Source organism: Malaclemys terrapin, chromosome 6 (genome assembly GCF_027887155.1).
Source record: "Malaclemys terrapin pileata isolate rMalTer1 chromosome 6, rMalTer1.hap1, whole genome shotgun sequence".
Classification (NCBI taxonomy): domain Eukaryota; kingdom Metazoa; phylum Chordata; order Testudines; family Emydidae; genus Malaclemys; species Malaclemys terrapin.
Window position 1 is genome coordinate 78,398,272 of NC_071510.1, and position 26,461 is coordinate 78,424,732.

The 26,461-nt window shown below is 41.1% G+C and overlaps 1 protein-coding gene and 1 long non-coding RNA gene across 22 annotated transcripts in view; one reads left to right on the plus strand and one right to left on the minus strand.

Moving 5' to 3' along the window:
• Positions 1-817: 817 nt before the first annotated feature.
• LOC128838895 (uncharacterized) lies at positions 818-26,455 on the minus strand. 4 transcript variants are annotated; one of them, XR_008445310.1, is made up of 6 exons: positions 26,328-26,455; positions 14,807-14,841; positions 14,289-14,339; positions 13,364-13,407; positions 12,897-12,960; positions 818-1,377 (listed from the first exon to the last, which is right to left on the minus strand). It is a non-coding gene; the product is annotated as an uncharacterized LOC128838895 (long non-coding RNA). The 4 variants fall into 4 exon arrangements; XR_008445312.1 differs by lacking the exon at positions 26,328-26,455 and adding an exon at positions 25,534-25,728; XR_008445309.1 differs by lacking the exon at positions 14,807-14,841.
• MEF2C (myocyte enhancer factor 2C) overlaps positions 14,194-26,461 on the plus strand; it is a 156,003-nt gene continuing 143,735 nt past the window's right edge. For 12 of the 18 annotated variants that reach the window (XM_054031362.1, XM_054031363.1, XM_054031365.1 and 9 more), the window contains exon 1: positions 14,195-14,364. The gene's annotated coding sequence lies outside the window, so the exon portion shown is untranslated. Of the gene's footprint in view, positions 14,365-26,461 lie in introns of all 18 variants that reach the window. The other 6 variants (XM_054031371.1, XM_054031379.1, XM_054031369.1 and 3 more) reach the window with 3 other exon arrangements.

Sequence of the window (26,461 nt, forward strand, 5' to 3'; positions counted from 1 at the left end):
CAAGGGGGAGACCTTCATGGCGGGTGGGAGGTTGAGGCGAATAGCCTGGTTGCTGATTACACCCAGCCAGACAGCCGTGCGATTAGAAGAGCCCAGCGGGACGCGCTGTGCATTCGGGAGGCTTTGAAAGCTAGGTTCCTCAGTGAGCAGGGTAACCTGTGACTATTAAGTTTGTTTAAAGAGAAGCTTTCTTTACCCACTTACTGTTGACTATCCTCTCCAGCTACATACCCCATTCACCCCGTCCCCCCCCCTTCCAACACACGTTTAAAAAAAAATAAATGGAACTTTGTTAATGAACACCGTTTTCTTTATTATGGATTTCGCGGCAAAGTGTTGAAACTGGGATGCAGACTGTGGTGGGGAACGGGCGTAGTGATGGAAAGAACGCTTCTAAACTCAAGGAATGACAGGCTCCTGCTCCTAGAGAGGTCCGCAGTGGTGGACTGGTTGTTTCAACGGAGCCTGCCACCTCTCCTTTTCGGGACTCTGTGTGTGGGGGCTATGTGACTTTGTGGCGGGGGAGGACAGTTACAGATCCCCTGCTGCGTGGCTCTGTGATCCAGGATAAGGACCACAGCATAAGATCTCTATCCACCCTCCCCCGCCACAAAGTCACATGCCCCCCCAACACAGAACATGAAAACCACCTCCCAGACTGACCAGGGTGCTTAGTGACTGCAATGTGTGTGTGACCTTCTGCTGAACCTGCCCCCGTGTCTGTACCCTGGTAAAGGTGACTGTCCTCTCCAATAACCAACCCCCTTCCCCCACTTCAAACACACTCTCCCCTAAAAGAACATGATGTAAACAGTAATTAACAGAAACGTATCTTTTATTAGCAACTATACAGTTAGGGGATGAAACTGGGACGGGGGCTTGGGTGAGGCGGGAAGGAAAGGACTTATCAAATTTTTGGGAATGAGAGCCTTCTGGTACTTGAGAAGTCTGCAGGGGTGGAGTGACAGTTTTCACGGCCCCTGCCACCCCTCCTTCTTGGGACTTTGGGTGAGGGGGGTATGGGAGTTTGTGGCGGGGGAGGGCGGTTAGAGATAGACTGCAGCAGAGCTCTGTCCTCCTGTCTCCGGTCCTGCAGAACATCCACAAGGCGCCGGAGCGTGTCTGTTTGCTCCCTCATTAGTCCAAGCAGCGTTTGAGTCGCCTGCTGGTCTTCCTGCCACCACCTCTCCTCCCGTTTGCTGTGTGCTCGCTGGTATTGCGACATGTTCTCCCTCCACTGGGTCTGCTGGGCCGCATCGGCTCGGGAGCAGCCCATAAGTTCTGAGAACATGTCGTCCTGTGTCCTTTTCTTTCTCCGCCTAATCTGTGCCAGCCTCTGCGAGGGGGATGCCAGGGTAGATCGGGAGACAGTCGCAGCTGTGGGATGGGAAAAAGGGAGTGAATTCCTCACAAAGATAATTTTTTGTGAACAATGAACATAGTCTTTCTCTGTGAACAAGACCATGCACAGCACCTATCACATGAGCACTCAGGACAAGGTCGAATTTTCGGCCTTCGCATTCAGTGCCTGGGGTCTTGCAGTGGAGATCAGACAAGCGGGGCAGGACAGCGGAATTCGGGTAGAAGGCTGACATGGTAAGCCGTAGACTTTGGGCTGCTTAAAACTTAAATTGGAGCAGTGCCCTCCTTTCACGTTCAAAGCAATGCTCCTATCATTGGGCAGTTCCTGCTGCCGGCAATCCGGCAAGCATGAACTCTGCCCCTGTCCCACCCCCTCGCGGCTGTCCCCGGGAAAGATCCCTGTATGCTGCCCCTCTCCTGCCTCCACCGCGTGGCGGTAAACCGCCGGTGACAGTTCTGTAAAGGAACAGGCAAGCAGTCCCAATAGTAACATTCCCCTAATTCTAAGCAGGTCACCATGAGCGACATCACTCTGCTGAGAATTTCTGAGACCGAGAAAGAACGCATGCTGCGTGAAAGCATCCCGGCTGTATCCTCTCTCTGTCATGGCTTTTGAGATCTTCTCACAGATCTTTGCATTCCGTCTTTTTGATCGCAGCTCCGAAAGCACGGACTCATTGCCCCACACAGCAATCAGATCCAAGACTTCCCGATCAGTCCATGCTGGGGCCCTCTTTCTATTCTGAGATTGCATGGTCACCTCTGCTGGAGAACTCTGCATCGTTGCCAGTGCTGCTGAGCTCGCCACGATGTCCAAACAGGAAATGAGATTCAAACTGCCCAGACAGGAAAAAGAATTCAAATTTTCCCGGGGCTGTTCCTGTGTGGCTGGTCAGAGCATCCGAGCTCGGACTGCTGTCCAGAGCATCAACAGAGTGGTGCACTGTGGGATAGCTCCCGGAGCTATTAGCGTCGATTTCCATCCACACCTACCCTAATTCGAATTTAGCACTACTCCCCTCGTTGGGGAGGAGTACAGAAATCGAATTTAAGAGACCTCTATGTCGAACTAAACAGCTTCGTTGTGTGGACGGGTGCAGGGTTAATTCGATTTAACACTGCTAGATTCGACATAACCTCCTAGTGTAGACCAGGCCTAAGTTTATTTGTCTGTATTTGCAAAGAAGGATCACTTACTCGGGGTTTGAAATGACATAGTTCTGGCCTTTCTGACAACTAGTTTAGGAAGGACAGTGAGCAGTAGAGAGCTGAGAGTGAAGGACATACTTCCCAGATGAAAATGGAGTGTCTGTGCCCATCTGCTGTTTTCAGGTGCTGGTTTGGCAGCAGTAGTGAAAAAACCTTTGTTAGTGACCGCAGAAGAGCTGCCTCAAAAAATGTCTGTATTTTTATACCACAGTCATTACCATGGTATCTGATTGTGGACTTTGGCCCAGATCCACAAAGGGACTTAGGCGCCTAAAGCCTAGATTCAGAATCCTACAGCCCAGATTTGCTCAGCATTACAATGCCTAAAATCCCTTTGTGGATCTGGGCCTTTGTGACTCTGAAGAGTCCAGACATAAAGAATGTCTAAAGCCATCATGAAGAATAACTCTATAAGGCATATGAAGCTAGCAGGAAATGCAGTGCTAGTTAGCCAGCCTAGCAGACACTGGATGAATAAAATCATAGAAGATGGGGGCAGGGCCTATTTATGGGGCATTGTTATGACTTTTATATGAAAAATTAGGTCTCCTCACTTAATATAGATTTAAAAGATGTGCCACAAGTGACACCTAAAGAGTGGGTAGGGTACACAAACAGGGTTACAAAATAATCTGAAGACCTCCATCAAAACATGTCAGAATAAGCAAGAAAGACAGAGAGGTGCTTACAAGACCACACTAGTGAAAAATAAATATAGCTTTATTTCTCATGTTATAAACTAGATTTTCCTATAATGAATAAAACAAACAATATTAATAATACTTTTCACAAGTACAGCATCCTTTACCTGAGGATTGCTGTGCACTTAACTAACATTACTTAATCACACCATTATACTTGTTAGTCAAGATATGAAAACTGTTCATTGGGACATTTGGAGGGGAGGGGCAAGATAGTTCTGTCATAATCAGGCAGCTCATCACACTTCTCAGTAGAACTGCTTAGAGCAGTGGTTCTCCACCAGGGGTACACGTACCACTGGGGGTATGCAGAGATCTTTCGTGGGGTACATCAACTCATCTAGGTTTTTGCCTAGTTTTACAACAGACTACATAAAAAGCACCAGCTAAGTCAGTACAAACTAAAATTTCATACAGACAATTACTTGTTTATACTGCTGTATATACCACTGAAATATAAGTACAATATTTATATTCCAATTGTTTTTTTTAAATAATTATATAGCAAAAATGAGAAAGTAAGTATTTTTTCAGTAATAGTATGCTGTGACACTTTTGTATTTTTGCCTGATTTTGTAAGCAATTAGTTTTTAAGTGAGGTGAAATTTCGGGGCATGCAAGACAAATCAGGCTCCTGAAAGGGGTACAGTAGTCTGGAAAAGTTGAGAACCACTGCCTTAGACGGCCCCAGTGTATTCTCAAGCATTTCGGTATGCAGTCAGCCCCCAATGCATTATGAAAGGAAGGAATGTGCACTTTAGCAGGTTTCCATTAATATTGAAGATTTTTTAGAATCAGATTCCTGTCTGAATTTTGCTCACACTTTTTCATGTAACAACATTAATGCTACAATAAACACAGGCTAAATAAAAAGGAAGAAACAATACCGTCATCCAATGGACAATGCTGCGTTGGCGGAAAAAGAAGTTCTCACTTTATTATATAGTGTTCTTCCTACTGGGATGTCTGATTTTCTCTGAAAGGCTAACCAGGGCAGATCAATGTATACTTACCTCTTCAGAAGGCTAAAAGGTGTGCCTGGGTATCATTAAAAATTTACTTGACCACAGGCATCAAATGGCCATGATTAGATGACCCTGGTAAGCACTATATCTTTCCATTTTACACATGTCATATTTAATATATATAAACTGTTGTATATACTGTTACAATCACTCCAGCTTCATGGCAGCTGATGTCTTATACATGTTTGGGAGGGAGGTATCAATTAACTACGTTATCTATAAAGCTATGCCTGCAATTACTAGTACTTCACAACTTATCATTAGTGCATCTGACAGGATTTTCCCAAAGTAACATTTATTTAGAGGTTAATCAAAATTCTTAAGGCTGTCATTTATTATAATCTGATTTTGGATAATTGTCCAAATCAGAGGCTCTTAAAGGAAACACTCTTGTCTCAATCTCAATGAATATGTGCATTAATGAAAAAAACACCACACAACCCTCAGAAAAATGGAATTACATGCTATAAATAAATGGTCATTGAACATCTCAATATTTCAAAATATACCAATTCAATCTGAGATTTTTCTGAGATGTCATTTAGGGGCACATTGTCCCTGGGGCCTGCAGGGGTGTAAGGAGGTATATGGGGGACAGTAAGATGAAATACACCTTCCTACTCATAGGAAGGTCCAGGGAAAATGTGCAGGGACTGCTTCCTCATACCAGCCCCAGAGGTACATCTAGTTCGGGGAAATGGAGGCAAAGACAGTGCAGCCTGTGTACAGTATTCATTCCTTTGCACTGGGAATCTGGAACCATGTAGAGTGGGAGTAGGCTGGCTGCTGAAGCACAATCCTTCTACCAGATCCCACTTGGAGCAGCCAGCTCAACCACACTCCCAAAACCACTACAGTAAAGGAATGCTAAGGTTGCAAAGTAAAACACTCAAATGTTAGAAAATGCCAGACTTAAGGAACCCATGCCACCTTAATTTGGCCCCCTTGTGCATATGAATTCCAATACAGTCTTTAATCACTTCCTCTTCTTAGCTGCCTGGGTGTCAAACCAGTCTCTACTGAGCATGTGCGACAACTACTTTTCAGAGGCTTATTGCTTGGCCAAATTTGGGCAAATTTTCACAGAGACAATAAAAGGCACAATCCTGACACAAGGGTGACACTCTCACTCCTGACAAACGACAAGTCCCTGCTCCAAACCATGGAGGTGCTGGGCCTTCTCAGTGAAACAACTGTAAGAATTTTTTTTAACATGGGCAAAATATAGTTTTTTTTTCTAATCTCGACCTTGGGAATGGCTAGACCATTTTAGCTGAAGCTTTCAAAAAAAAAAAAAAAAAAAAATCAGCCTGATGCAGACACCCAGCATGGAAAATTTCAGCCTGAACAGTTAAAGTTAGGCATACAGGATCTTATAATGGGAAGTGTCAAGCAACCTTAAGTACAGGCTGTGCTACCAGCTCCATCTATAATTATATTTTTCAACTCAGCTATTCATATAGCATGAAAAATCATATATTAAGACAAGCAGGAGGTCCATTTACTAGTTCATTAGTAAGCACCATTAGTTCAAGTAACAGGGCAGACCCAAAACAAGTCCCCAGTACTCTGAACAGGACATATTTAGAAAACTGGACCTTGCAACAATTTAGGAGAAAACAAATAAATATGGGTGACTTTTAGCAAGTACAGGAAGTAATTAACTCTGCCTGTAAATGGGACTTTTAGTGGAATCCTTTATTCCCCACTTACATGAAAATGGAGCCGCTACAATGTTTGTTCTAAATATTCCTATTTCAAATACTGAAGTAAACCTAAATAATGAATCTGTCAATACACCAAGTTATTAACTTCACAGTAAAATTCTTTAGTTTTTGAAGCACCTAAGTGTGTGTGTGTGTGTGTATATATATATATAATTTCTTTTTAAAATACGTCCCAATTAGCAATCACTTACTTTCACATCCATGTTTTATCTCTTGGTCAGTTAGACAATTCATAAATTAAACAAACAATATAACACAGCAAAAGAACCTTGCAGATCACAGTGTTTTGAAAGAGAGGGTTAATACTAAATTATTGTAAAATGTCTTATATTCAACTTATTTTGGGGGGCTTGAATAAAATTAGTTCTCAGGCATTCCAACAGAAGTTTCCTCTTTTCTCTCCAACCACGATATAGTGGAGATTTTCAAACTAGCCTACGGGATTTTGACACATTAATTTAAATTACTGGAAGATATGCATCCCATACACCATTTTGGAAATCTCTATCTTTAGCCCTAACAATGTTTTCATTTCTTCAACGCTGTGGTACACGGGTATTAGCCAATCCACGAAAATCTTTGTCTTTTTACCCATAAAGAGTCTAATCCTGCATGGGGGTTTGCAGAGCTAGGTCTTTTGTTTCCTCTTGAGTAGATCACTTGTGTACCACGTACTGAGACAGATCTTCAGCTGGTGTAAAATGGTGTCCCTTCATCAGGTCCGCTAGGCGGACCCACTGTAACTGAAGCTACTCTGACTGCTGTGCTGGATTGTGCAGACCCTGCTGAGCCATAAAAGTATGCATGTTGGGGCTTGCCATGTCATCTCTCCTCAAGGTCATATACTTTGCATGCTGCACATTTACAATGACTGTCCAGTATTCCCATATGTGTCTGAAGTTACTTCCATACAGTTTCTTATAATGATGGTCTAAAGTTGGGGAATGTAATGTACTTGTACAGATATATTACTGCTGCAGATTTGGCAACCTGTCCCAATTCCCTCTATAATATATAGTCAAATTCCACTCTCTGATATGTACATCCTCTTCTCCTATTTTTGGTGTCCCAGAGGGTTCTGTTCCTCCCCTTTTCTTTCTATTCTAACTCTCTCCTAGATCTTATATCCTTCCATGCATTCAACTTCCACTGCTTTTATGCCAGTGGTTTGCAAGTCTATCTTGCAAGTCTATCTCTTTACCTTTGACCATTGCTTATCCAGTATTGCATTGCTAGCCACATCTCCTCTTGGCTATGCAGCCACCATCTCAAACTGAAGCCCTCCTACTTAAATTTCTTATCTTTCTTCCTAAGACTTTTCCTCTACCTCCCACCTTAGTCTGCACTGACAATTCCACTCTCCTTCCTGTCTCAGGTTTGTAATCTTTGTGTAGCTTTGACTGTTCTCTGTCCTTCCTCCTTCACATCCAGTCTCCTTCGAAGTCCTGTCTCTTCTTTCTTTTTGAATGTCTAAAATCCACCATTTCCTCTCTGTGCCATTGCTGAAATTCTTGTTGATTAACTGGCCATCTCACCTTAACTATTGTAACTTTCCCTTATCTGGCCATACCGATACTCAACACTTCCTCCTCAAGACTGTTCAAAATGCTGCTACTAATGTAATTTTCCACTCTGACCACATCCCCTCCTGATACTTTTATATCTCTCTTTTGATCTTATCTTGCTGCATAAAATTCATGTTCCTCATCTGTACCTATGAGGCCCTACATAATCTTGTCTCCACCTACATATCTACTCTCATTTCCTCTTACTCTTCTTCTCTTTGCTTACACTCTTCCCAGTCCTCTGCTTTAGACCCCAATTTGGGAAAGCACTTCAGCCTGTGCATAACTTTAAGCATATATATAGTCTCATTGGTTTATGGGACCCACTAACGTGCTTAAAGTCAGTCAGATGCTAAAGTGCTTTGCTCAGCAGGTTGCTTTTCCCAATATTTTGTCTTCTGTCTTTCTGTTTCCTACACCTGTGTAGCCTGCTTCTGGAGAACTCCTCATCTCCAAGAGTGGAAGAGCCAGATCCTTTCTCTCACCTCAGTGGCTCTCCTTAGGAACCATGGACTCTGAGCTCTCTGTACACCCTTCAAGAGCAAGAGAACACCTTTTCCCCAAACATTATGTGTCTCCAGGCACAATTCACTCTGGGCAGTCCCAGGGTCTACAGTTGATTGCCTGGCATGTCAGTTTGGCTTCTTGCCTAGCCCCCTGTTCCAAGTTTCAGGCACCTGAATAGGCAGACCTTTGGGGCATGCTCTTTTCCGGAGCCTCCAAAATATCAAATTCAGGAGGCTCTGCTTGCAACACTCTCCCTGCTCTCATCTGTCTGCACCCTCCTTATGTCTATCCTCCTTAAAAACTACCTCTTCAACTACCCTCCTGCTTGCCTCTTCTCCTGAATGATCCCCAGACTCTCTCCATCTCCTGAACTGCTGTTCTGTTTTTCTTTTCATGTTAGTGTGACCCTTCTGCCAGGTGGAGCCAGCAACAACAAGGGCTGGGTTCAGTATCAAGGGGTTCCTTTTCAACAATACAACACAAAATCAGCTCGAGCCACCACCCAGTGACCTGGGACAATTACACACCACCCCCTGGGCGCCTCTAAGAGGCAATACTTCCCCTCTTGCAAGCACAGAGTCTGAGTGTAGCAAAAACTTTTAATAAAAGGAGGGAAGTTACTCAGCATTAATTTGGAAAAACACCATAATTAGGGTTCATAAACATAAACCATGAGCAAAAGACCCACCCCCCAAGTAAGTTGGGCAGTGTCCTTTTCCCCTCAGGGTCTTAAGTCCAGCAACCCAAAAGTCCCTTTAACGTGCCCGTCCCTTCTCTGCACCTCACTCACAGTTGCTGTCCTTAGCCAATGCAGCCCCAGAGTTCAGAGGTTCATCCGCAGAGTTCACCTTCCATCCTGTGTGAAAGGGGGGGCAAGGAGGCACCTTACATGCTCTGCAGCTTGGGCACTCGCTTATCGCCCCAACAGCCGATTGCCATGCCTCTCTGTGGGGCTCTGCTCTGGCCCTCTCCACCAGTCGCCCTACTGTCCGCTTGCTGCACCTCTCTGGCAGCCACCCTCTGGCCATGCCTCTCCACCAGCTGCCCTGCTGTCCGCTTGCCAAGATGTCTTCCAGGCCCCCCACTTAGTGAGGCTCCCCCACTCAGTGATTTCAGCTGTTAGTGGGGGAGCCTCACTGCTGGTGCACACTGGGCAGTCTCTTGCAACAGAGACAGTATTTAGACCTAGGTATCAGTGATTTCAGCTCTGCAGCATGTAACAAGACTCTCAATTGAGTCTAAATTAGCTCTTTTATTATACTGTGGAGAGAAGTATCAGAGAGGTAGCCATGTTAGTCTGAATCTGTAAAAAGCAACAGAGGGTCTTGTGGCACCTTTAAGACTAACAGAAGCATTGGAGCGTAAGCTTTCATAGGTGAATGCCCACTTCATCAGACACAAGACTGTGGAGAGAGGAAGGGTCAAATGTTGTCTAGGCCCCTTAAACACAGCCCACAACACCAGGTACAAGTATCTCTCCCCACCCTCTTTCAACTCATTGGGCTTTGGAACCCATGTCCCCTGCCTAGTGAGTGCCGTTCAATTGAGGGTGAGACCCTCCATTGGGGTATGCCAGGTACAGTTCCGCTGCCCTCGGTTCACACAATAAGGATAACAACCCTTTATTACTCCTGCCTCAATAACAAGGAGACTGGGGATTCAACACCAGCCACAAGTGATCATTTGGGCAAGCAATCCCATCATATTGAGCACTTAGGCAGGGCGGGTGCGTCTACGCAAATGAGATCAGCCCCTGAAGTCTTTTTCCACAGCTCACAGTGAGATGTCAGGGGAGAGCTCATTCAGACTTTGCTTATATCCTCCTCCCAGCTGAGAATTTGTTGTCCAGACAAATCACACTCCATATTATACCAAATTCATTAGTTCCCCTCAAAGAGCCTCAGGAAACCCACTATGGCTTCCACAGGCCTGTGAACTAAGGCTGTGTATTGGTTCTTCACTAACCAGCCCAGATGCATCATAAGTTAACTGGCTTACTGGCATTATAACCCTGTCCCGCCTATTTAGAGTGGGCATTGCAGGGGCAGGGGGGACATCTTCTTGGCTTTGAGGATCCCTTGGCTACTGGCATAGGCCCCTGCATCTCTGATTCTAATAGTGGAAGGCCCAAGGCATTCAGGACACCTTCCACCTGTATGTCTCCACTGTCCATTAACCTTGATGTGTCATCACAGGGTGGTCTCATTGGTGGCATGGGTGTGTCAGCAATGGGCCTAAATGCTTCCGCCATGGGGTTTAGGGCTGAAGAAGTGGTGCTCTCCTTTGGTTCAGCTGGATACATCATAGTAGTGTCTTCCTCCTCAGACTCACTCTCAGATGTGCTGAGTAGGGGTAGGTTAGCCGCAGGGGGCCCACTGTCCATGTTGGATGGTGGCTTTGGTCTAGCACGTTTGTTCTGCCCAGTTGCCATGCTGTCGTCCACTTAAAGCCTACCAACTCCCCCACAAGGATTTGTCTTATGTGCACTGTAAAGTGTTCAGGGCTTTATCTGTGGTTGTAAAGTGTCAGATAAACTGATGGTGCTATCAAAATGATTTAGAAAAAACAATAAAATTGTAATAATTGGACATGTGCTGATGATCCAGCCATCCAGAGTTTTATACTGTACCCATTATCATGGTCTCTGAGCACTTTTGCTGTAGTTTCTGAGCATCTGAAAGCTGAAATTTGGTCCAAAAGTTTTATCTCTATTTTGCAGGATAAAGAGGGACTGCAATATGCTTCAATGTGCCTTTCTAGCATTTGGAAACAATTCTCTATCAAATGCTAGATAAAAGGTACCCTGGAATGAATGACTAAAAATCAAAGATCTGAAAACTATACCATTAAGATAAAGCTTTATGTGTCCAAACGATCCCCTTACCCACCCAAGATCTGTGACTGAGGAGATTCAGACTTTACTCTGTTAAATAGTGATAAAAGAACTGATTTTGCTCTTATTAAGTCAATGGCAAAATTCCCATTGATTTCAAATTCACAGGATCAAGCCCGATATGTATCACATGCACATCTTGGTCTACCTGGAAAACCTTCCCACATCCAGTTATTCGAATACACATATGGCATTTTCATAGTTCAAGATGGGGAGTAAGGTTAAAGTTTCGTGTATATGTAGGCTGAATTCACTAAGTTTTGGAGTGGCGCTACTATCTCATTCCACTTCCCGGTCGTACCCCAACAACCTTGACCTTTGGACAGTGACAGGCACATGATGGAGAGGAAAGGTACAAAATTGTTGTATGTCCTGCATCCTTCCCAGAGGCTGAGAGTTTCACCTCTCTGATATGCCTAGCTGGCTCAAAGAGTGAGAGTTCCTGAGAGCAATCACAATCCTAAATGTCATGTGGCAGTCCACAGAACTATCTGCTAAGTGAATGGGCCAGCCCACATACAGATTTCCTACCAAGGCTCTAATAGAAAGTCAAACAAGCTCATAAAGTCTATGTTAGAATCATAATATTTAAATAAAACTGTCACACTTCTGTAAAGTATATGTACATATATAGATGTACAGACTGATACAGAGATCTTGTTTTAGGTATGTGATAAAGTAACAATTTTCATTATAGTTAGTGGAGTTTAACATGGAGTGTCTGCAAATGTCGTTCTGGCTTAATCAGCAGAGAGATCATTTGTGCCATCTGCACTCAGCAGGGACTTGGTTGCTGAGACAAGGTACCAAATAAAAAAAATAATGGGAGTAAATGAAAATAATATGAAGAGCTATAAAACTAAGAAAAAGTGGGCTCTAAACCAGTTCGCTTTCAATGACAACTACTGGATCTTTCTAGATAAAAATGTGTTTTCTGATAATTGTTGTAATTAACAGAACATTTTAGAACTACAGGCTGGCTCAGGTGGGGGAAATACACTTTTTATTTACATGACTGAGTTAGCACTTTTAAAAATACTTATCAAATGTTAATTATACCCAATGGATGACAATCAAATTATACTTGAGTTAAATCAAACTGTACTGAGAAATGTGTTTATCTTAAGTCAGATATATGACTTGCTAAACAATTCTGAGACTGGATTGAGGCAACTTTGAAGTAATCTGTTCCCTTAATTTTGGATCTAGGTCTTCTGCAGGATAATAGGTTTGGAAATAAATTTAGTTAATGTCTACAATATTTTCTCTATATGGAAATATGAATATGTAACATTACTTTTCTTATACTGTCCTTTAGCTTGGTACTTTTGGCTGAGTACTGCAGCAAGGACACGTTAATAGAAAAATCATTCTTTTACTCTGACTTACTTCTAAACTAAATCATCTTTTTTATTACTTTGTTGCTAAGATGCTAACTTCAGTGACCTAACAAACAGCCATATAAATGGTTATAACTATTTACAAAAACAAAAAAAGTCTATTTTTATTAATGATTTTCCCCTGTATTAAGTTGGAAAAACAACTTGGGTTACTGCAATTAGAGCAGTACTTAAACACGAGAGGAACAAGAACTATGATCATTATTTTTCAGACACTAATGGGTCTTCAAAAAGTTCTGAATTCCCGTTCATTAGGACATTGAGAAGGTTGTTTTGTATTTAAGAACGAAATCTGATGGAGGGCTTGAAATGAAACACGTGATTTTATTAAATATGGTGAAAACATAAGGGCTTTATTATGACACACACAAAAAACAAGAATCTGTTTCTCGTTAGCAAGCTTCTAAAAAGTACCTCCTGTATAATTATTAAATAAAACATTCACTTATTCAGTACTCAGCTTTTAAACCCTGAATAAGAGGAGTGCACACTGAGAGAGGTACTTACCAGGGTTTCTATGGATACTGGATGATGCCAATCAGGTCCATGTTTTTATCTGAAAGTGGTGCCCCTGCAGAGAAATACAGTTTGGTGAGTGGCTGTTTATACATAGCAAGTAAACAGGGACTTGTTTATTTTACAAAAAGCTCCTGACCCAGGACTTTTGCTCATCACCCCCTTTATTTTGCCCCTTTTAAATGGCAATACTGTAAAACAGATATTTTGGCAATTTTTTTTTATATTTGTTTAAGTGCTTTACATAATTTTTCAAGCGGAAGCTGCATACCTAGGTATACGACTGCTACTGCCGTTATACCTATGTTGACAACTTTTTAAAACTCTGCGATAGGCATATTAATGTAAATTACCTCTTTCTATTTCATTCTCCAAAAGCCATCTCGGGTGGGGAAGGGGGGGGGAGAAGAAGAAGAGAAAAAAAGTAAAGAATGCATATAAATAAGGAATACCCTTACCATAATCCAATAAGAACAAGACTGCCAAATTCTCCAAAAGCCATCTCCAGGAGGAGGAGGAAGAAGAAGAAGAAAGTAAAGGGTGCATATAAATGATGAATACCCTTACCATAATCCAATAAGAACAAGACTGCCAAATTTAGAATGCTTCAAAATCTAATGGCTTTCCATATATATTAGCTACCATTTTAAAAGTCATTGGTTCCTAGATTCTCAAAGCATAAGTGTTATGAACATGTAATTTTGACATCCAGCCTCTCAACACTACATGCTTTCTAATTTTGGGAGTGAGATTAATACCTCCTATTTGAGAAGTTTTAGCCGTCTAATATTTCTTTGGATAAAAAAGCACAATGAGTTAGTGAAAAGAAAAGGCAATCAACTTTAATACTTAACACAGTTTAATAGCCTGAATTGAAATATATGTGTGCTGTATTTCCATTAAAAAAGTTTCCTTCCAGCCACAATTAATAGAACAAAAACTTGTCTTGTTCTGAGATTATTCTTGGAAATGTAATTTTAACGTCTATGTAAAAGAGGAAACTTCTTTGCCATATGAAAGCAATTTCATTTTTTCCTCAAAGGAGTGATTTTTGGATGAAATGACTGATTTTGATATTTTCCATTTGAACTTGCAGCATACTTTGGGGGGACAGTAATTCTGTGTTCTTTTGCCAGCGCTGACAAAGGTCTGGTTGTCAGTGATACCTTTAACAGCTAAATTTACTCTAGAGTGACAGGAGCAGGTGCACCTAGGCCTGCCAGACACTTGTGCACAGGGATCACGCATCTTACAGGTCAACAACTAAAAGGGAAAAAGCTTCTGTCTTCATAGTAGAGGGTGAGTGAGGCAAACACAACCCAAACTGGGGGGTTTCTCTTCAAAGCCAGCTGGTCTGGCTTTATTCTACAGGAATTTTTTTACCTGTCAGTTTGGTCAACGAAGCCCTCAGCAGGTGCTGACGGGTACAACTTCCTGGAGAAGCAGAAGAAGGGCACTGGTGAGTTTTAATAGACAAAACAATGAAAAAATAATTTAAGTCTTTAAAGCTGATCTGCTCTCTACAAAGAGCTAATACCTGACCTCCAGAATCATAGCTCAGACTTTAAAACTTTTTTGACTGAAAATAGATAAGCTCTGTAGCATGTTTCTCACTCTGTTTCACTGTAATTTCTTTGTCCAGGAAAGGTTTCTTGAAAGTAAAGATTTAGTTGATTTCTTTTAAGCTGTTTCTTTTAAATCTGAATGCAAAGGACCTTTAGGATTACATAAAGAACTACCTAGGAACATTCTCAGCCAGCAAACATGGCTGTTCATACTCTTTTCTCTAAATGTAAATTGTTTCTTAATAAATCATTACCTTTTTCATTTCTAATGAGATAGCATAGTTTTTGTTTGTAGAAGTCTCTCTGTATTAGTAGCTTAATTTGACATTCAAATACCTTAAAAGCTCCGTATGAACACCAAGATGGATTAACTATACAATAAAAAGAGAGTGAATTAAAAAAACTTGAAATAATTTTAAAAAATAGTTTACATTCAAAGGGTAACCATATGAAACAGTTGTTGATTTCATTGGAGTAAGAAGTCAGATCATGAAACAAACACTTTGTGGATGTATTTTCTTTGCACAGTGCTTTTTAAATTTACAGTTAGTTTGCACAATGTTTAGATTTATGACACCACAAACTGAGTGTATGTGTGGGGCAATGGGGAAGGGGACTAGGAGGAAAGGGGATGTAATAGGGATATTTTTCGACGACAATAAGCTTTTAATTAGTGTGAAAACATGGGGGAAATGAGCCCACACATTAAAACATGTTGTAAATGTTTTTATTATGAATTTCTATTTCAAGAACTCATCCTTTTAACTTTGCTTCACAGCAGTTCTTACAAACTGTTGTATTAAATGGAAAACATTTATTTTAAGAAGTAAGCAAACAGAAAACTTGAAGATGAAGATTATACATAGTGAACATACGAAACCATTTAAACAACCAAATTCCATATTCACAAGTCACATGCACATAAAAGGCACAAAAGTAAAACAAAAGCACGGGGGCATGCTTAAATAAAAAAATATATAACTTCTACACTGGAGATTACTTGAGTGTGAAAATATGAATGATTTACTGGGGCGGGGGAGCTGAAGCTGGGATGGAACACTAAAATTTAAAGATTCCACATTAGTGAATTTCCTCAGACACAAAGCCTGATTCTGAACTGTTAAACTCAACGAGAGTTTTGATCCAAATGGAGCTGGATCCGGCCCTTAATCTTTGTCTGTCTTGTTCATTTTGGAACACAAGAAGGGTACAGCACAGCCAGTGCAACTTTATGGACCATGCTGTGTTAAAACCAATTAATTTTTATTATGCAAGAATATTCTGTGGTTTGTTAGATGGACACAGAAGGGCTGTAGAATGTACAATACTTATTTAAAAATAATTAGTAACACCATAAATATAAATAATATCTTTTTCCAAATCAATATTAATTGGAAACAACTTATGAGAAGCAAAAGAAACTTTTGCTGAATACCAAAGCTCCGGGGTTCCTCTGGAATAAGAATAAATCTGTAGAGCATTGCTTTTTCATATACTATATTTTTAAAATACAGAAATCTCACTATCAAATGCCTTATACATCCATTAAATCCCAGTACTGTTACATTCGTTGCATATATTTACCTTTTTATAATTTAATTCCTAGAGTAAATCTGAAATAAGTACATATTATATTAGCTAAGTACTGTGCACAACCTTTGGTTTAAAACTTATTTTGATAGGCTATCATTTCCTCAGTACTGCACTGTATTGATCCTAGAGCCCTGGTAATAGCAATTAATGTGACTAAATCCTAGATAATTTCATTAGACTCATAACATAGTTTAATAGAGTTGGTCTGTTTCTCAATTCATTTCAAAAAATCTTTTAATTAGTCTCTTTTGTTAAATATAACTTCAATAAAGAACAGTTCGCTTTTTGGAATGATGATTAGGCTGTACACGATGCAAAGTAGAGATTTCAGATTAGATACAATTCATACAATCAAATTCAGGATAATTAATTATCCTTTTTTGGTCATTGTGCTTGTAATTTCTCCGATCAACAAATTTAATCACAGTTACAATACTAAATGAAATTCTGAAATATTTCTATTAAATGTAATTTGGTGATTAAATGCTGGGTGATAAAAATCCTGTTCTCATTAAAGTCAATAGTTTTTCTATTGTCTTCAAAGGAACAGAATCAGGCCCTGCCATCTGGAATATTGAATACATTCATTTATTACTGCCCCAACTATTTCTTAAGAACTAAGAAACCAACATTCACCTCGACCTGAGTTATTTATTTTGTAAAATATTGTTGCTTATTCTGCAGCTATTTTTTAAAATCTTTCTACAAATTACAAACTAGTTCAGCTTTCAACCATATGTTTGTCTTTTCCAATAAATCCAAAACTTTAGTGTCAGGAAGACAATTATATTAGTTATTCCATAGTGCGTGTAAATATAAATGTGTTCTAACCACAAAGCTTTGGCAAAAAGTACAACAGAGCTTTTCAAATCAGAGCTGGATGGTATTTTGTGCCTTGTTCTCCTCTCATTTGAATGAATGTAAATCAGAAGTCCACTGAAGTTAATGGAATTATACTGGTCTAAAACTGGTGCAAGTGAAAAAAAAATTAAACCCAGTAGCTTTATATTTTGTCTAATTGGCTTTTTTATTGATGAACATTTAACTTATCCACATGTAAAATTTCAATGATCTCTGAAATAATACATTTACAAAGCATTTTTTCTTTATATAGTGAAAAACTACCTTCTTAGCCCCCTAAATGGATAATAAAATGTTTTCTATGTAAACCTATAGAGCCCAATCCTCCAGTTTTTTCTTAATAAAAATTCCCACTGAGTTAATAGGACACTGGACCAAATCCTGCTCCTCTACTTAAAGCTGCAGTAAGAGAGCTTTACCCATAGGGATATATGGATGTTAAAGGGTGGTGGAGTATGGAATTCTCCTGCCTGTTAGTCTGTTGGCTGCACATGGAGCAGCTGCTTAGTTTGGGTGCTTCTACTCCAGGACTAGAGTAGTGGCTATGGACTACTGTGCAATTGAAGACACACTGACCATGCCCCTACTCTCCCCTGACCTGCCCACAATTTCCTGATGCAATCCCATCACAAAGCTGCCATAGTGCTTGGCTCCACTGTGCACAATGGGACACTAGAGCCCCCTGGGTGACCTCTCTGCTGCCTGCCCGTCCCCTGAGCTGAAATACAGCATTTCTGTTGTTCACTGGGTCCTCTTCTCCTGAATATATACTGCAAAATGCAATCCTTGTATACTAATATTCATTCCTAGAGAAGCAGCTAGCATGACGATACCAATATAAAAAATTCCATTTATGATAAGACAAACAACAGAAACTTTTAGAAAAGAAAACACTTTCTAAAAAGTGTAATGTGCTCAATGTTTAAATCTAAAAGCGGCAGATTCTAAACTCAAGTTCAATATATACAGGAAAGGATAAGTGCATATATTCAAAGGTGAGTATACAGTTGCAGTTCACTGGAATCACCCTAAGTAACTTTACAGATTGAATAAAATAGTCAATGGCCATTTTGTTCAGGCATACATAGATACAATCTTTCTCTATTTATGCATATACAAGGTGTGCATATTGTACAGTTGATATCTGAAGCTGACCCCAGCATTAATATTGTTGATATATTGTACTGTATGACAGCATCTGCCAATGAAAAAAAAATTCAACCAAGATGTCTAACAACAGATAAACAACAGGTTCAACAAAACAAACCTTTATGAATCTTTGCTCTCTCAAAAACTCAGTTCTTTCCCTCATTAATTCTTCTCTTTAAGTCCTTATTGACTGAAGAAAAAAGGCATTAAAGAATACAAATGTCTAGCTTTATTATGTCTGTACTATTTGTTCTTTCTGCTTGATTCTATCAGATGATGGCAGGACATTGTAATACTCAATATCCACATCCATCGTCAGCTCTTTCTCTAATAGCCATATACCTGTCCCAATATGAAATCATTAGAGAAAATATTACCCATAGATGTTATATCCTTGAAAAAAGTCTAGTACTAGCAAACCAGTATCATCCAGTAATAATACTAAAAATCAAGAAAGAATCCACAAATCATAGCAAAACCCTTGAGTATTAAAATAATCAACCAACCAGCCTTCAGTCCTTCCAGTGCTTCCAATCTTCAGGAGGCTCCTGAATCTTTTGAAAGTTAGTAGTAGTATCAGGCCTGATCCTGCAGTCTCACTCAGACGAAACTTGTGTTCAGTTCATTGGGGAATTTTGCCTGAGTAAGGACTGCAATAGTATGTCCATCACTAATTCAATGTTTATTATATGTCCTTTGCATTCTATCTCAACCAGTTAATTATTTGGAACTCTACCATTACACTTTTGGTAACATTTTAGGGCCCAGTCCTGTGGTCCACATAGATGCATAACTCTCACCAAAGTCAGTGGTTGTTTTGTAATCTTTGCTGTGAAACACATGCAGGTTATAACAGGTGCGCATCCTGCTTAAGGCAAAGAGCCTCTTCCTACCTCTAGTGTGGCAATGACAAAAGAGCTCCCAAACCCCCAATTCTGTGAAGAGAAAACCTGGTCCTTAACCAAAACGCCTTTAATCCAGAAATACTCTTCACAAATCCCTTCACCGAGTCAGGGCCCCTTCTCAATCTACCGTCAATCCAAACATGAATATCCAGTACCCAATCGGTCCTCCACATACAACCACAACCACCAAATCATACAGCTTCCTTCCACTCCAGTCGCTGTTCTCCATTCCTCACTCTTCCATCCCACTCATGGCTAAGAAGGTCAGCCACGTGTCCCCAGAGATATTGAAGGACAAGGGACTGGCAAGCCATTGCTCGCTCAACCCTTTGAAGATATTTAAAGGTAAAGCTGGAGCTTGGCTTGTTAGGGAGAGGGGAATCCCAGAGAGTGAGGCAGAAAACTCGTCCAGAGCTCATACTGTTTGGAGAATCATGATAAGTTTGAAGTTCATAATAAAACCCAAACTTTTGGGGCCAGCTCTTTAGCTGATGTAACTCAGTATAGCTCCGTCAAAGTCAATGGTGCTACTCTGAGTTATACAAGCTAAGAATCTGACCTGTGATTATTATTATTATTATTTTATAGTACCCAAAAGGCTTCTAGATGTTTCACACAAGAAACAGAAAAACATGGCCCCTGCCCCAAAGAGCTTCTAACCTACATTTTAGAGGAGACACGAGTTTGGGTGATTCATAGAGACAGAGGCAAGGAGGGAAAGTCTTACAGCAGTAATCATGTAGTTGTTACTCAGTTATGAACAATAATAAGCTTCTCCAAAATTTGAAAAGGCCTATTTTCAAATTCCAGTTTTGATGCAACCAGATTCTCACAGGACAACTTGTTCCCATGAGATTTCCACTATTTGAGATGGAAAATATCTTCCATGACTATCTGATCTCATGATATTTCCACCACTATGGATCTCATGAGAACAAATTGTGAATTTTGGAACAAAGAACTGAATCTGTTCTTGCCATAGCTTATACAACAGCCACAGTCCAGCTTCAGGTGCAAAAAAATTAACCTAAACCCATATCCAAACACAATCTCTTCCCTTGTAATCTCAATAAGTACAACCTTTAAAAGGGTCTCCACAGAAGAGTTATAATGAATGCCAGCACAGCAGAGGCCTCATGAACGTTTTAACATATATTAGCATAAGTTGCATGAGCACAACATCTGAAAGTTGTGAAGTTGAATGTTGTGCTTATAGGGGTTACAGGCTCCTACTAACATATCCAACAGAGTTTTCAACTTTCAGAAGCCCTCTATAAAAAGACTAAGGAAATGTTCATATCCCCCCCAAAATGTTATCATATATACTATGATTATTAGTAGTATTGTGGTAGTGCCTGGAGGCTAGATCCACAAAGGGGACTAAGACTCAGCATTGCAGCACCTACATTTAGTTGCCACATCACCCAATGGAATCCTAAGCCATGCGTTAGATATCCAGGCTCCCTATACAAATCATAGGGAGAGTTAGGAGCCTAAGAAAGGGATTCAGAAAACTCAGCACATTAAGTAGGAAGCCATACCATCTAGCCAATAAGAAATACTGAAGAGAGGGATGGGGCCTAAACCTTCAAAGGGACTTAGATGCTTAAGCCAGGTCAGCCCTTTCTCAAGAGAAAGGAGGATGGTGGTAGTGCTCTTTTCCCCAATATCCCAGTGGTAAGAGTACTCTAACCCATGGGCTCCTGGGTAAAAGGGCATCACCACCACCTCCTCCATTGTTTTGTGGAGGGCTTGATCCTATAGGTTTGTTCTCAGGCAGTCTCTGAGCACCTCTATCAGATTAGGCCCTGCCAACAAGATAGGTAAGGGAACATCTAGTTTGTGAATCCCATTGGGGCTTATGCATCAGCTGGGCAATGGGTGTCTTAAGTGTCTTTGCACATGCCCACTGGCAGAATGTCAGACATCTAGGGGCCCTCTCACACCAGTCCAGTTCCTCCGTACCCTGTGTACACACTCAGTATATATACAAGACACCATATTATACACCCTGTTTATAACCTGGTGAGCGTACACACCCTTCTAAAATAGCATTTCATTTACTCCAAATTTGATTCAAGCAAGTGGTGAGCAAATTGCAACAGATGCAAAGGGTCAGAGAAACATCCAAAAGTCTGGATGCTTATCTAAAACGTATCCTAAAGTTTGGTCTGGAAAACTCATGAGAACTGGGTTTCTCACAAAACCTCTGGTATTTCCTTTCTAGCTAGAAATACAGCAGCAGCAGCCTTTCTTGTGATACTTGGAATTTTCACTTGTAGCCAAAGCCAGGAAATATAATGGCCTTCAGAAATGGGGGAATAAGTTAACCAAGGTTTTTCTCACCTTAAAATAAGTTCCATTTCTGTTTGAAATTTTGTTTGAGTTGTGGCTAAGGTCTACCCAAAACAATCCCCTACATTTCTTGGCCCACAGAAATTTCATGGACCTCATTGTCTCCAGAGTTGCGGAAACTGCTCCTATCTGTAGTAGCTACAGAATGCTTCATTAGGCATTTTCTGGCCACCTCAGGCTACCTACTTCCCTAGTGTATCACCAGAAATGGCGATGAAGTGCTCAGAGTATCAAGGTATTAACAAGGAGATGCTATCAGTTGGTTTTCCACCAAAAAACTCTTGAGTGTGAAGACAGTCAAACCATGGCCAACAACTCCATTTCAGGAAAAGAGAAGAGATGCGTAGCCTGATGAATAACCAAACCTTCCCAAAAAGAAATGAAGATCAAGGAGAAGGAAAAGGAGGGAGGAGGCTTCTGCCTCCTATACAGTAGCCAATCGCACGGACTGCAGGAACCAAATGTGAGGGGTCATGTGGATCTGGAGCAGGATGATGTAGAGGGCAATTATTTTATATGAGAGTTCCTCCCCCTGTCAGCTGTGCAGCTGACTTCACAGGAGGCTGTTCTGCTGTTTAGCTCTCTTTGAGCCTTCTACAGCAAACTGAACTTTCTCCTGGAAGGGCCAACCTGCTGTGAAGAAGCCTTGTCCTTCTGGAATTGGCATGATCCAGAAAGCTAGTTATTCTCTGCTGGGTGAGGCCTACAGGTTATCAAAGACACTGAAAAATAAATATGACAATCATTTATAGGACAGACATTCTGCGAATAGGCTCTAAGCTATCTTCATACTCCCTGTATTCTGGGGCAGTCAGGAGTCTAGCTGGCCTAGAGCAGCCTCACTGCTCTAGTTTATGCTGTTTTTATGGCCCATAGAAAGCAGAAATAGCCAGAACACAGCACACACTGGCCACATCCCCTCTGACCTCTTGCAAATGCCCTTGCCAGTATGCTCCTTCCAGTCCCCAACATGCCATCTGCACCGGTGTCTAGGAGAAAGGGGCAGGTGAAGACATTTTATGCCAGATATATGACACCTTCCAATGGAAGTATTCTCCAGGGGCTGTCTCTGAGAGCTCTCCATAGCATGCAGGGGTCAGATCACAACAGAGTACAGGGCTGCCTCCTTTTCTTAGTTAAAAAAAACAGAACACAATAGCATGAGTTAAGGGCAGAATGCCAGACTTAGGTCTGAATCTCCTGCCTCTTGTTAATTTGTAAGATGAAACAAATTATTTACAGGGAGAACATAATGTATGTAGGTGGGTTGTTGCTGTTTTTTAAAATCTATTTATAAAATGCACTACTTACTTGAGAGACTGAAATTGTTGATTACTACACTACATATATTTTGTTAAAACTCTTGTTATTTAATAATAAGTTCATTGTATTTCTGATGTTCACTTATCCAGGTAGATTTTAGCAGTCATGAAATTGACAGACAGATCACAGTGTATCATGGATTTATTCCATGCCAAATTTTTTGCTTTAAAAAATTGAATTATTTTTTAATTATATGAAGACAAAAATAATTGGACTGGTGAATAATTTTTTCACTAATTCAAATGAAGAAATCAGCTTTTAAAAAAATATTTTGAAATATATAGACCTTGTCCTGAGACATTAGTGACGTGTAAACAAATTGATTTCAAGTTTCTATTCTAGGCCCAGTTTTAATCTGCTTCTTTATCTTTTGCTAAAGAAAATCTATGCAACCTGAAATTTCATGTATTTATACTTTTATGTCACAGAAGATTTTTTGGTGGGAATTTAAGATTAACTACAGAACCTGTCTGAGTTATGTTTCTGACACAAAACTAGCAGATGTTTGCTTAAAGATTTTTGTTTAAAGCCTAGGATCTTCAAAACTGTTCATACATTTCTCCTCCATATAAAATTAGCATAGAGGCACAGATGTACATTTTTGGAGTCCATAAATCTTAAGGAATTATTTCGTGATTTTAGGTTACATTTTGCCCTCAGTTACTCCCATGTAAACTCAGTGACTTCAGTGGTTGCCCCCTTTCTAAAAACAGACATAATAAACATTATAATGGGTGCAAAGGATAATGTGGATATTTAAATATGGTAGGGAGAGAAAGGGTCTGGTACAGGAGATGGGGTCCTAGTGGTGGGAGAGCAGGGTTGGATGATCTTTGATGTAGGTATTATAAAAGTCTGAGCTTTCATTTTAGGGCCTGATCTAAAACTCACTGAAGTCAATGTAAAGACTCCAACTGATTTGAATGGGCTTTGAATCAGGTCCAAGAGCTCAACAAAAGTCCATGAAGATTTTGTATGGATGGTACGTCAACTCTGCAGCTTTCACAGATGATAATTCATACAATGGCCGCAATTCAGCAAGGTATTAAAACACATGCCCCATTGAAGTTAATGGGACTACACACATGCTTAAAATAAGGAAATTAAGTGTCTTCCTGAATTGGGTCCATAGACAAAAATGTTTTCTAACATTACACCTATAAAAGATCACAACAGGTTTAAAAGCTTTCTTGATCTCTGGTTTGTAAACTCCATTAGTGGAACCACTCCTAGGATAGGAAGCTTCAGAACAAAATATTAGAATCAAATACTATTTCACTGAACAACAAATATTGTTTTTTACATTTTATGATGATTTTAGCAAAGTCTAGGCTCTTTGTCAAAAGAAAACATTTATCTACAAATGTTTTCACATTTCACTGGTTTATTTATAAATACTCTTTGGGGGGAACTTAAGGAAATTCCCAGACCCTCCCCCCCAAAAAAAGGTTAGGAAATATTTAAAGGGGGACAGCATCAACTTGGAGATCAGTTTCTGAACATTTTCTGCTATAACAATGTAACATCTAAGATTACTATAAATGAAAGAAGTTAGCAAAAAAAATCCTTTTTTTCAGTTTGTTCACTTTGTTTGTTTAATGGCACTTTGTGTATAGACATTTTCATTGTTTTGCCTGTACAGTCAGTTAGTCTATATCTTCCTTATTGCAAAGACCCTTGAAAACATCAATAAGGGAGCAGTAAAACCCATCTGGGAGCAGGGGAGGACTTTTGAAAGTCTGGAAAATAAGAGATACACCACAAACAACCCTACTACTGCTCCCTCTCTCTATCCCATATACCTTAGAGACACATACTTAATATATCTTTACATACATTTCTAAATGTGAGCTACATACCCCTGCTACAATAACCCATACAAATTACATTCTTACAACACAGGAACCACACACCTATAGTCAAATTCCCCTTCCCAGAATAAGCCATCTACCACATTATATCTCATACACACTAGCTACATCAAACAACTTTACCAACTGTCTTCCCCATTAACAATATAGTTTTCTTTTACAAATTTACATATTTCCCTCAACCACTCATGACTATCTCGCATTCCATTACATGTGCTATATAGAGAACTATACTTATTCTTCCTCCCAATGTGGTCTAAGACATAAACACTCACATGCAAATAGATTTCCACTATAAACCTATTTATACTGTGCAAATACTAGCTGTAGCAACCAAGGCCAGAGAGGCAGACAAAAAATGTTAAGTGCTTGACAGGTTTAGCACGGGAGCCATATCTCTGTCACGTGGGTTCATGCACAGCTCAGCTCACTAGGTAGTGGCGTCCGGAGCAGAGTTAAGGTTGCTGAGGGATTTTCAAGACTTTCACAGACGCAACCCTGAGTTAGAATTTCCTGTCATTCGCATCTCGCTCTCTGTTATTTTAAATAACAACAAAGTTGTAATAAAAGTTTGTTAGCCCAAATAATTGACGCAGCTCTACAATCACCAGTGTTGAGGGGGTTTTGAGGCGGGGTGGGAGGTCTCTGGGATTATTTCAGTAGCCAGCGAATTTGCCCACCTGAGTTATAATAAACTCCTGAAACAAGTGACGTCTAATGTAAATGCTGAGAAACTCCCGCAGCAAAAAAGGGGTGTTATCACATTTATTCTTCTGAGTTTGCACCTAGCAAACAATGCAAATATAATTCCACGAAGATTCAAGATATTGCCAAAAAAAGCACCCTTATCAGCCTGAATCCACTATCACAGCCAACCAGACCAGTATTCTGTTTTTAAAGCATATGTGTGCTTTAAAACCCCCCAAATCCTGCTCGTTTGCATTGAGCGCTGCAGCTGCTCTGCAAACAGAAAGAGAGATGGATCTCTGCCTTGGGCAGGACTCACCGGCTGCAGCAAACCTCTTTGCACGGTGAGATGTAAGTGGGTATGTGGGATCCATGCTGGTATGTTTTAAAAGCGCGTTTTAAAAATGCACTGCTTATTCCCCCGCCCCATCCAACTTTCCATATCATCCCTTGCAGAAATAGCAGGGGACTTAGCTGCACTCCCTTGCCAGCAGCCCCTGCTGAGCCTGCTCCAGCCGAGGCGCACACGGCGCGTGCAGATGGGGCTGGGGGAAGCGGCAGTAGAGGACCTGGGAGCGCTGATGGCTCCGCTGTGATGACAGCAAGGCAGGCAGCCCCCACGTGTTCCTGTTTCTTCACCCCACCCCACCCCCCAAAGCCCTGTGGGCTCCTGAGTCCAGACAGGCAAACAACGGGCAGTGGCGGGGGGGAGCAAGGGGTGAGGAAGACTGGGCAGTGGAGCCTAGTCTGGCTGAGTGACTGATACGCAGGGCATAAAGCGCACTGTGTGACTCTTGGACATCCAGACTGTGTCCAGCATGTAAGTGGATTTCTGCTTTATTTTGGGGTTTGGTCCTCCTTAATACGCGTCTCCTCTGCCTCCTCTGGGCTTTTCTAGTCGGAGAGGGGCAGGGGAAGAGGTCATGGTTACTATGCTGTCCCAGAGCAAACAGATTCTGCAGCCCACTCCCACCCCGCCACTGTGAGTGACAAATCCCCCAGCCCCCCATTTCAGTGGGCACACACGAAGCCAAAGCACTCTCCCTCCAGTGCGCGTGCACACACACGGCACCCGTCCCTGCTATAGTGCGCGCACACACGTGGCATTCTCACCTCCTTCCTAAAGCACACATCCGTAAAGCAGGGCTCGCCTCTACAGCGCACGCACGCGTGTCCCCCACATGGTGCACACACCGCATCGCTCCCCTATTGCGCGCGCGAGCACACTCACACATCCCCGGCTCTCC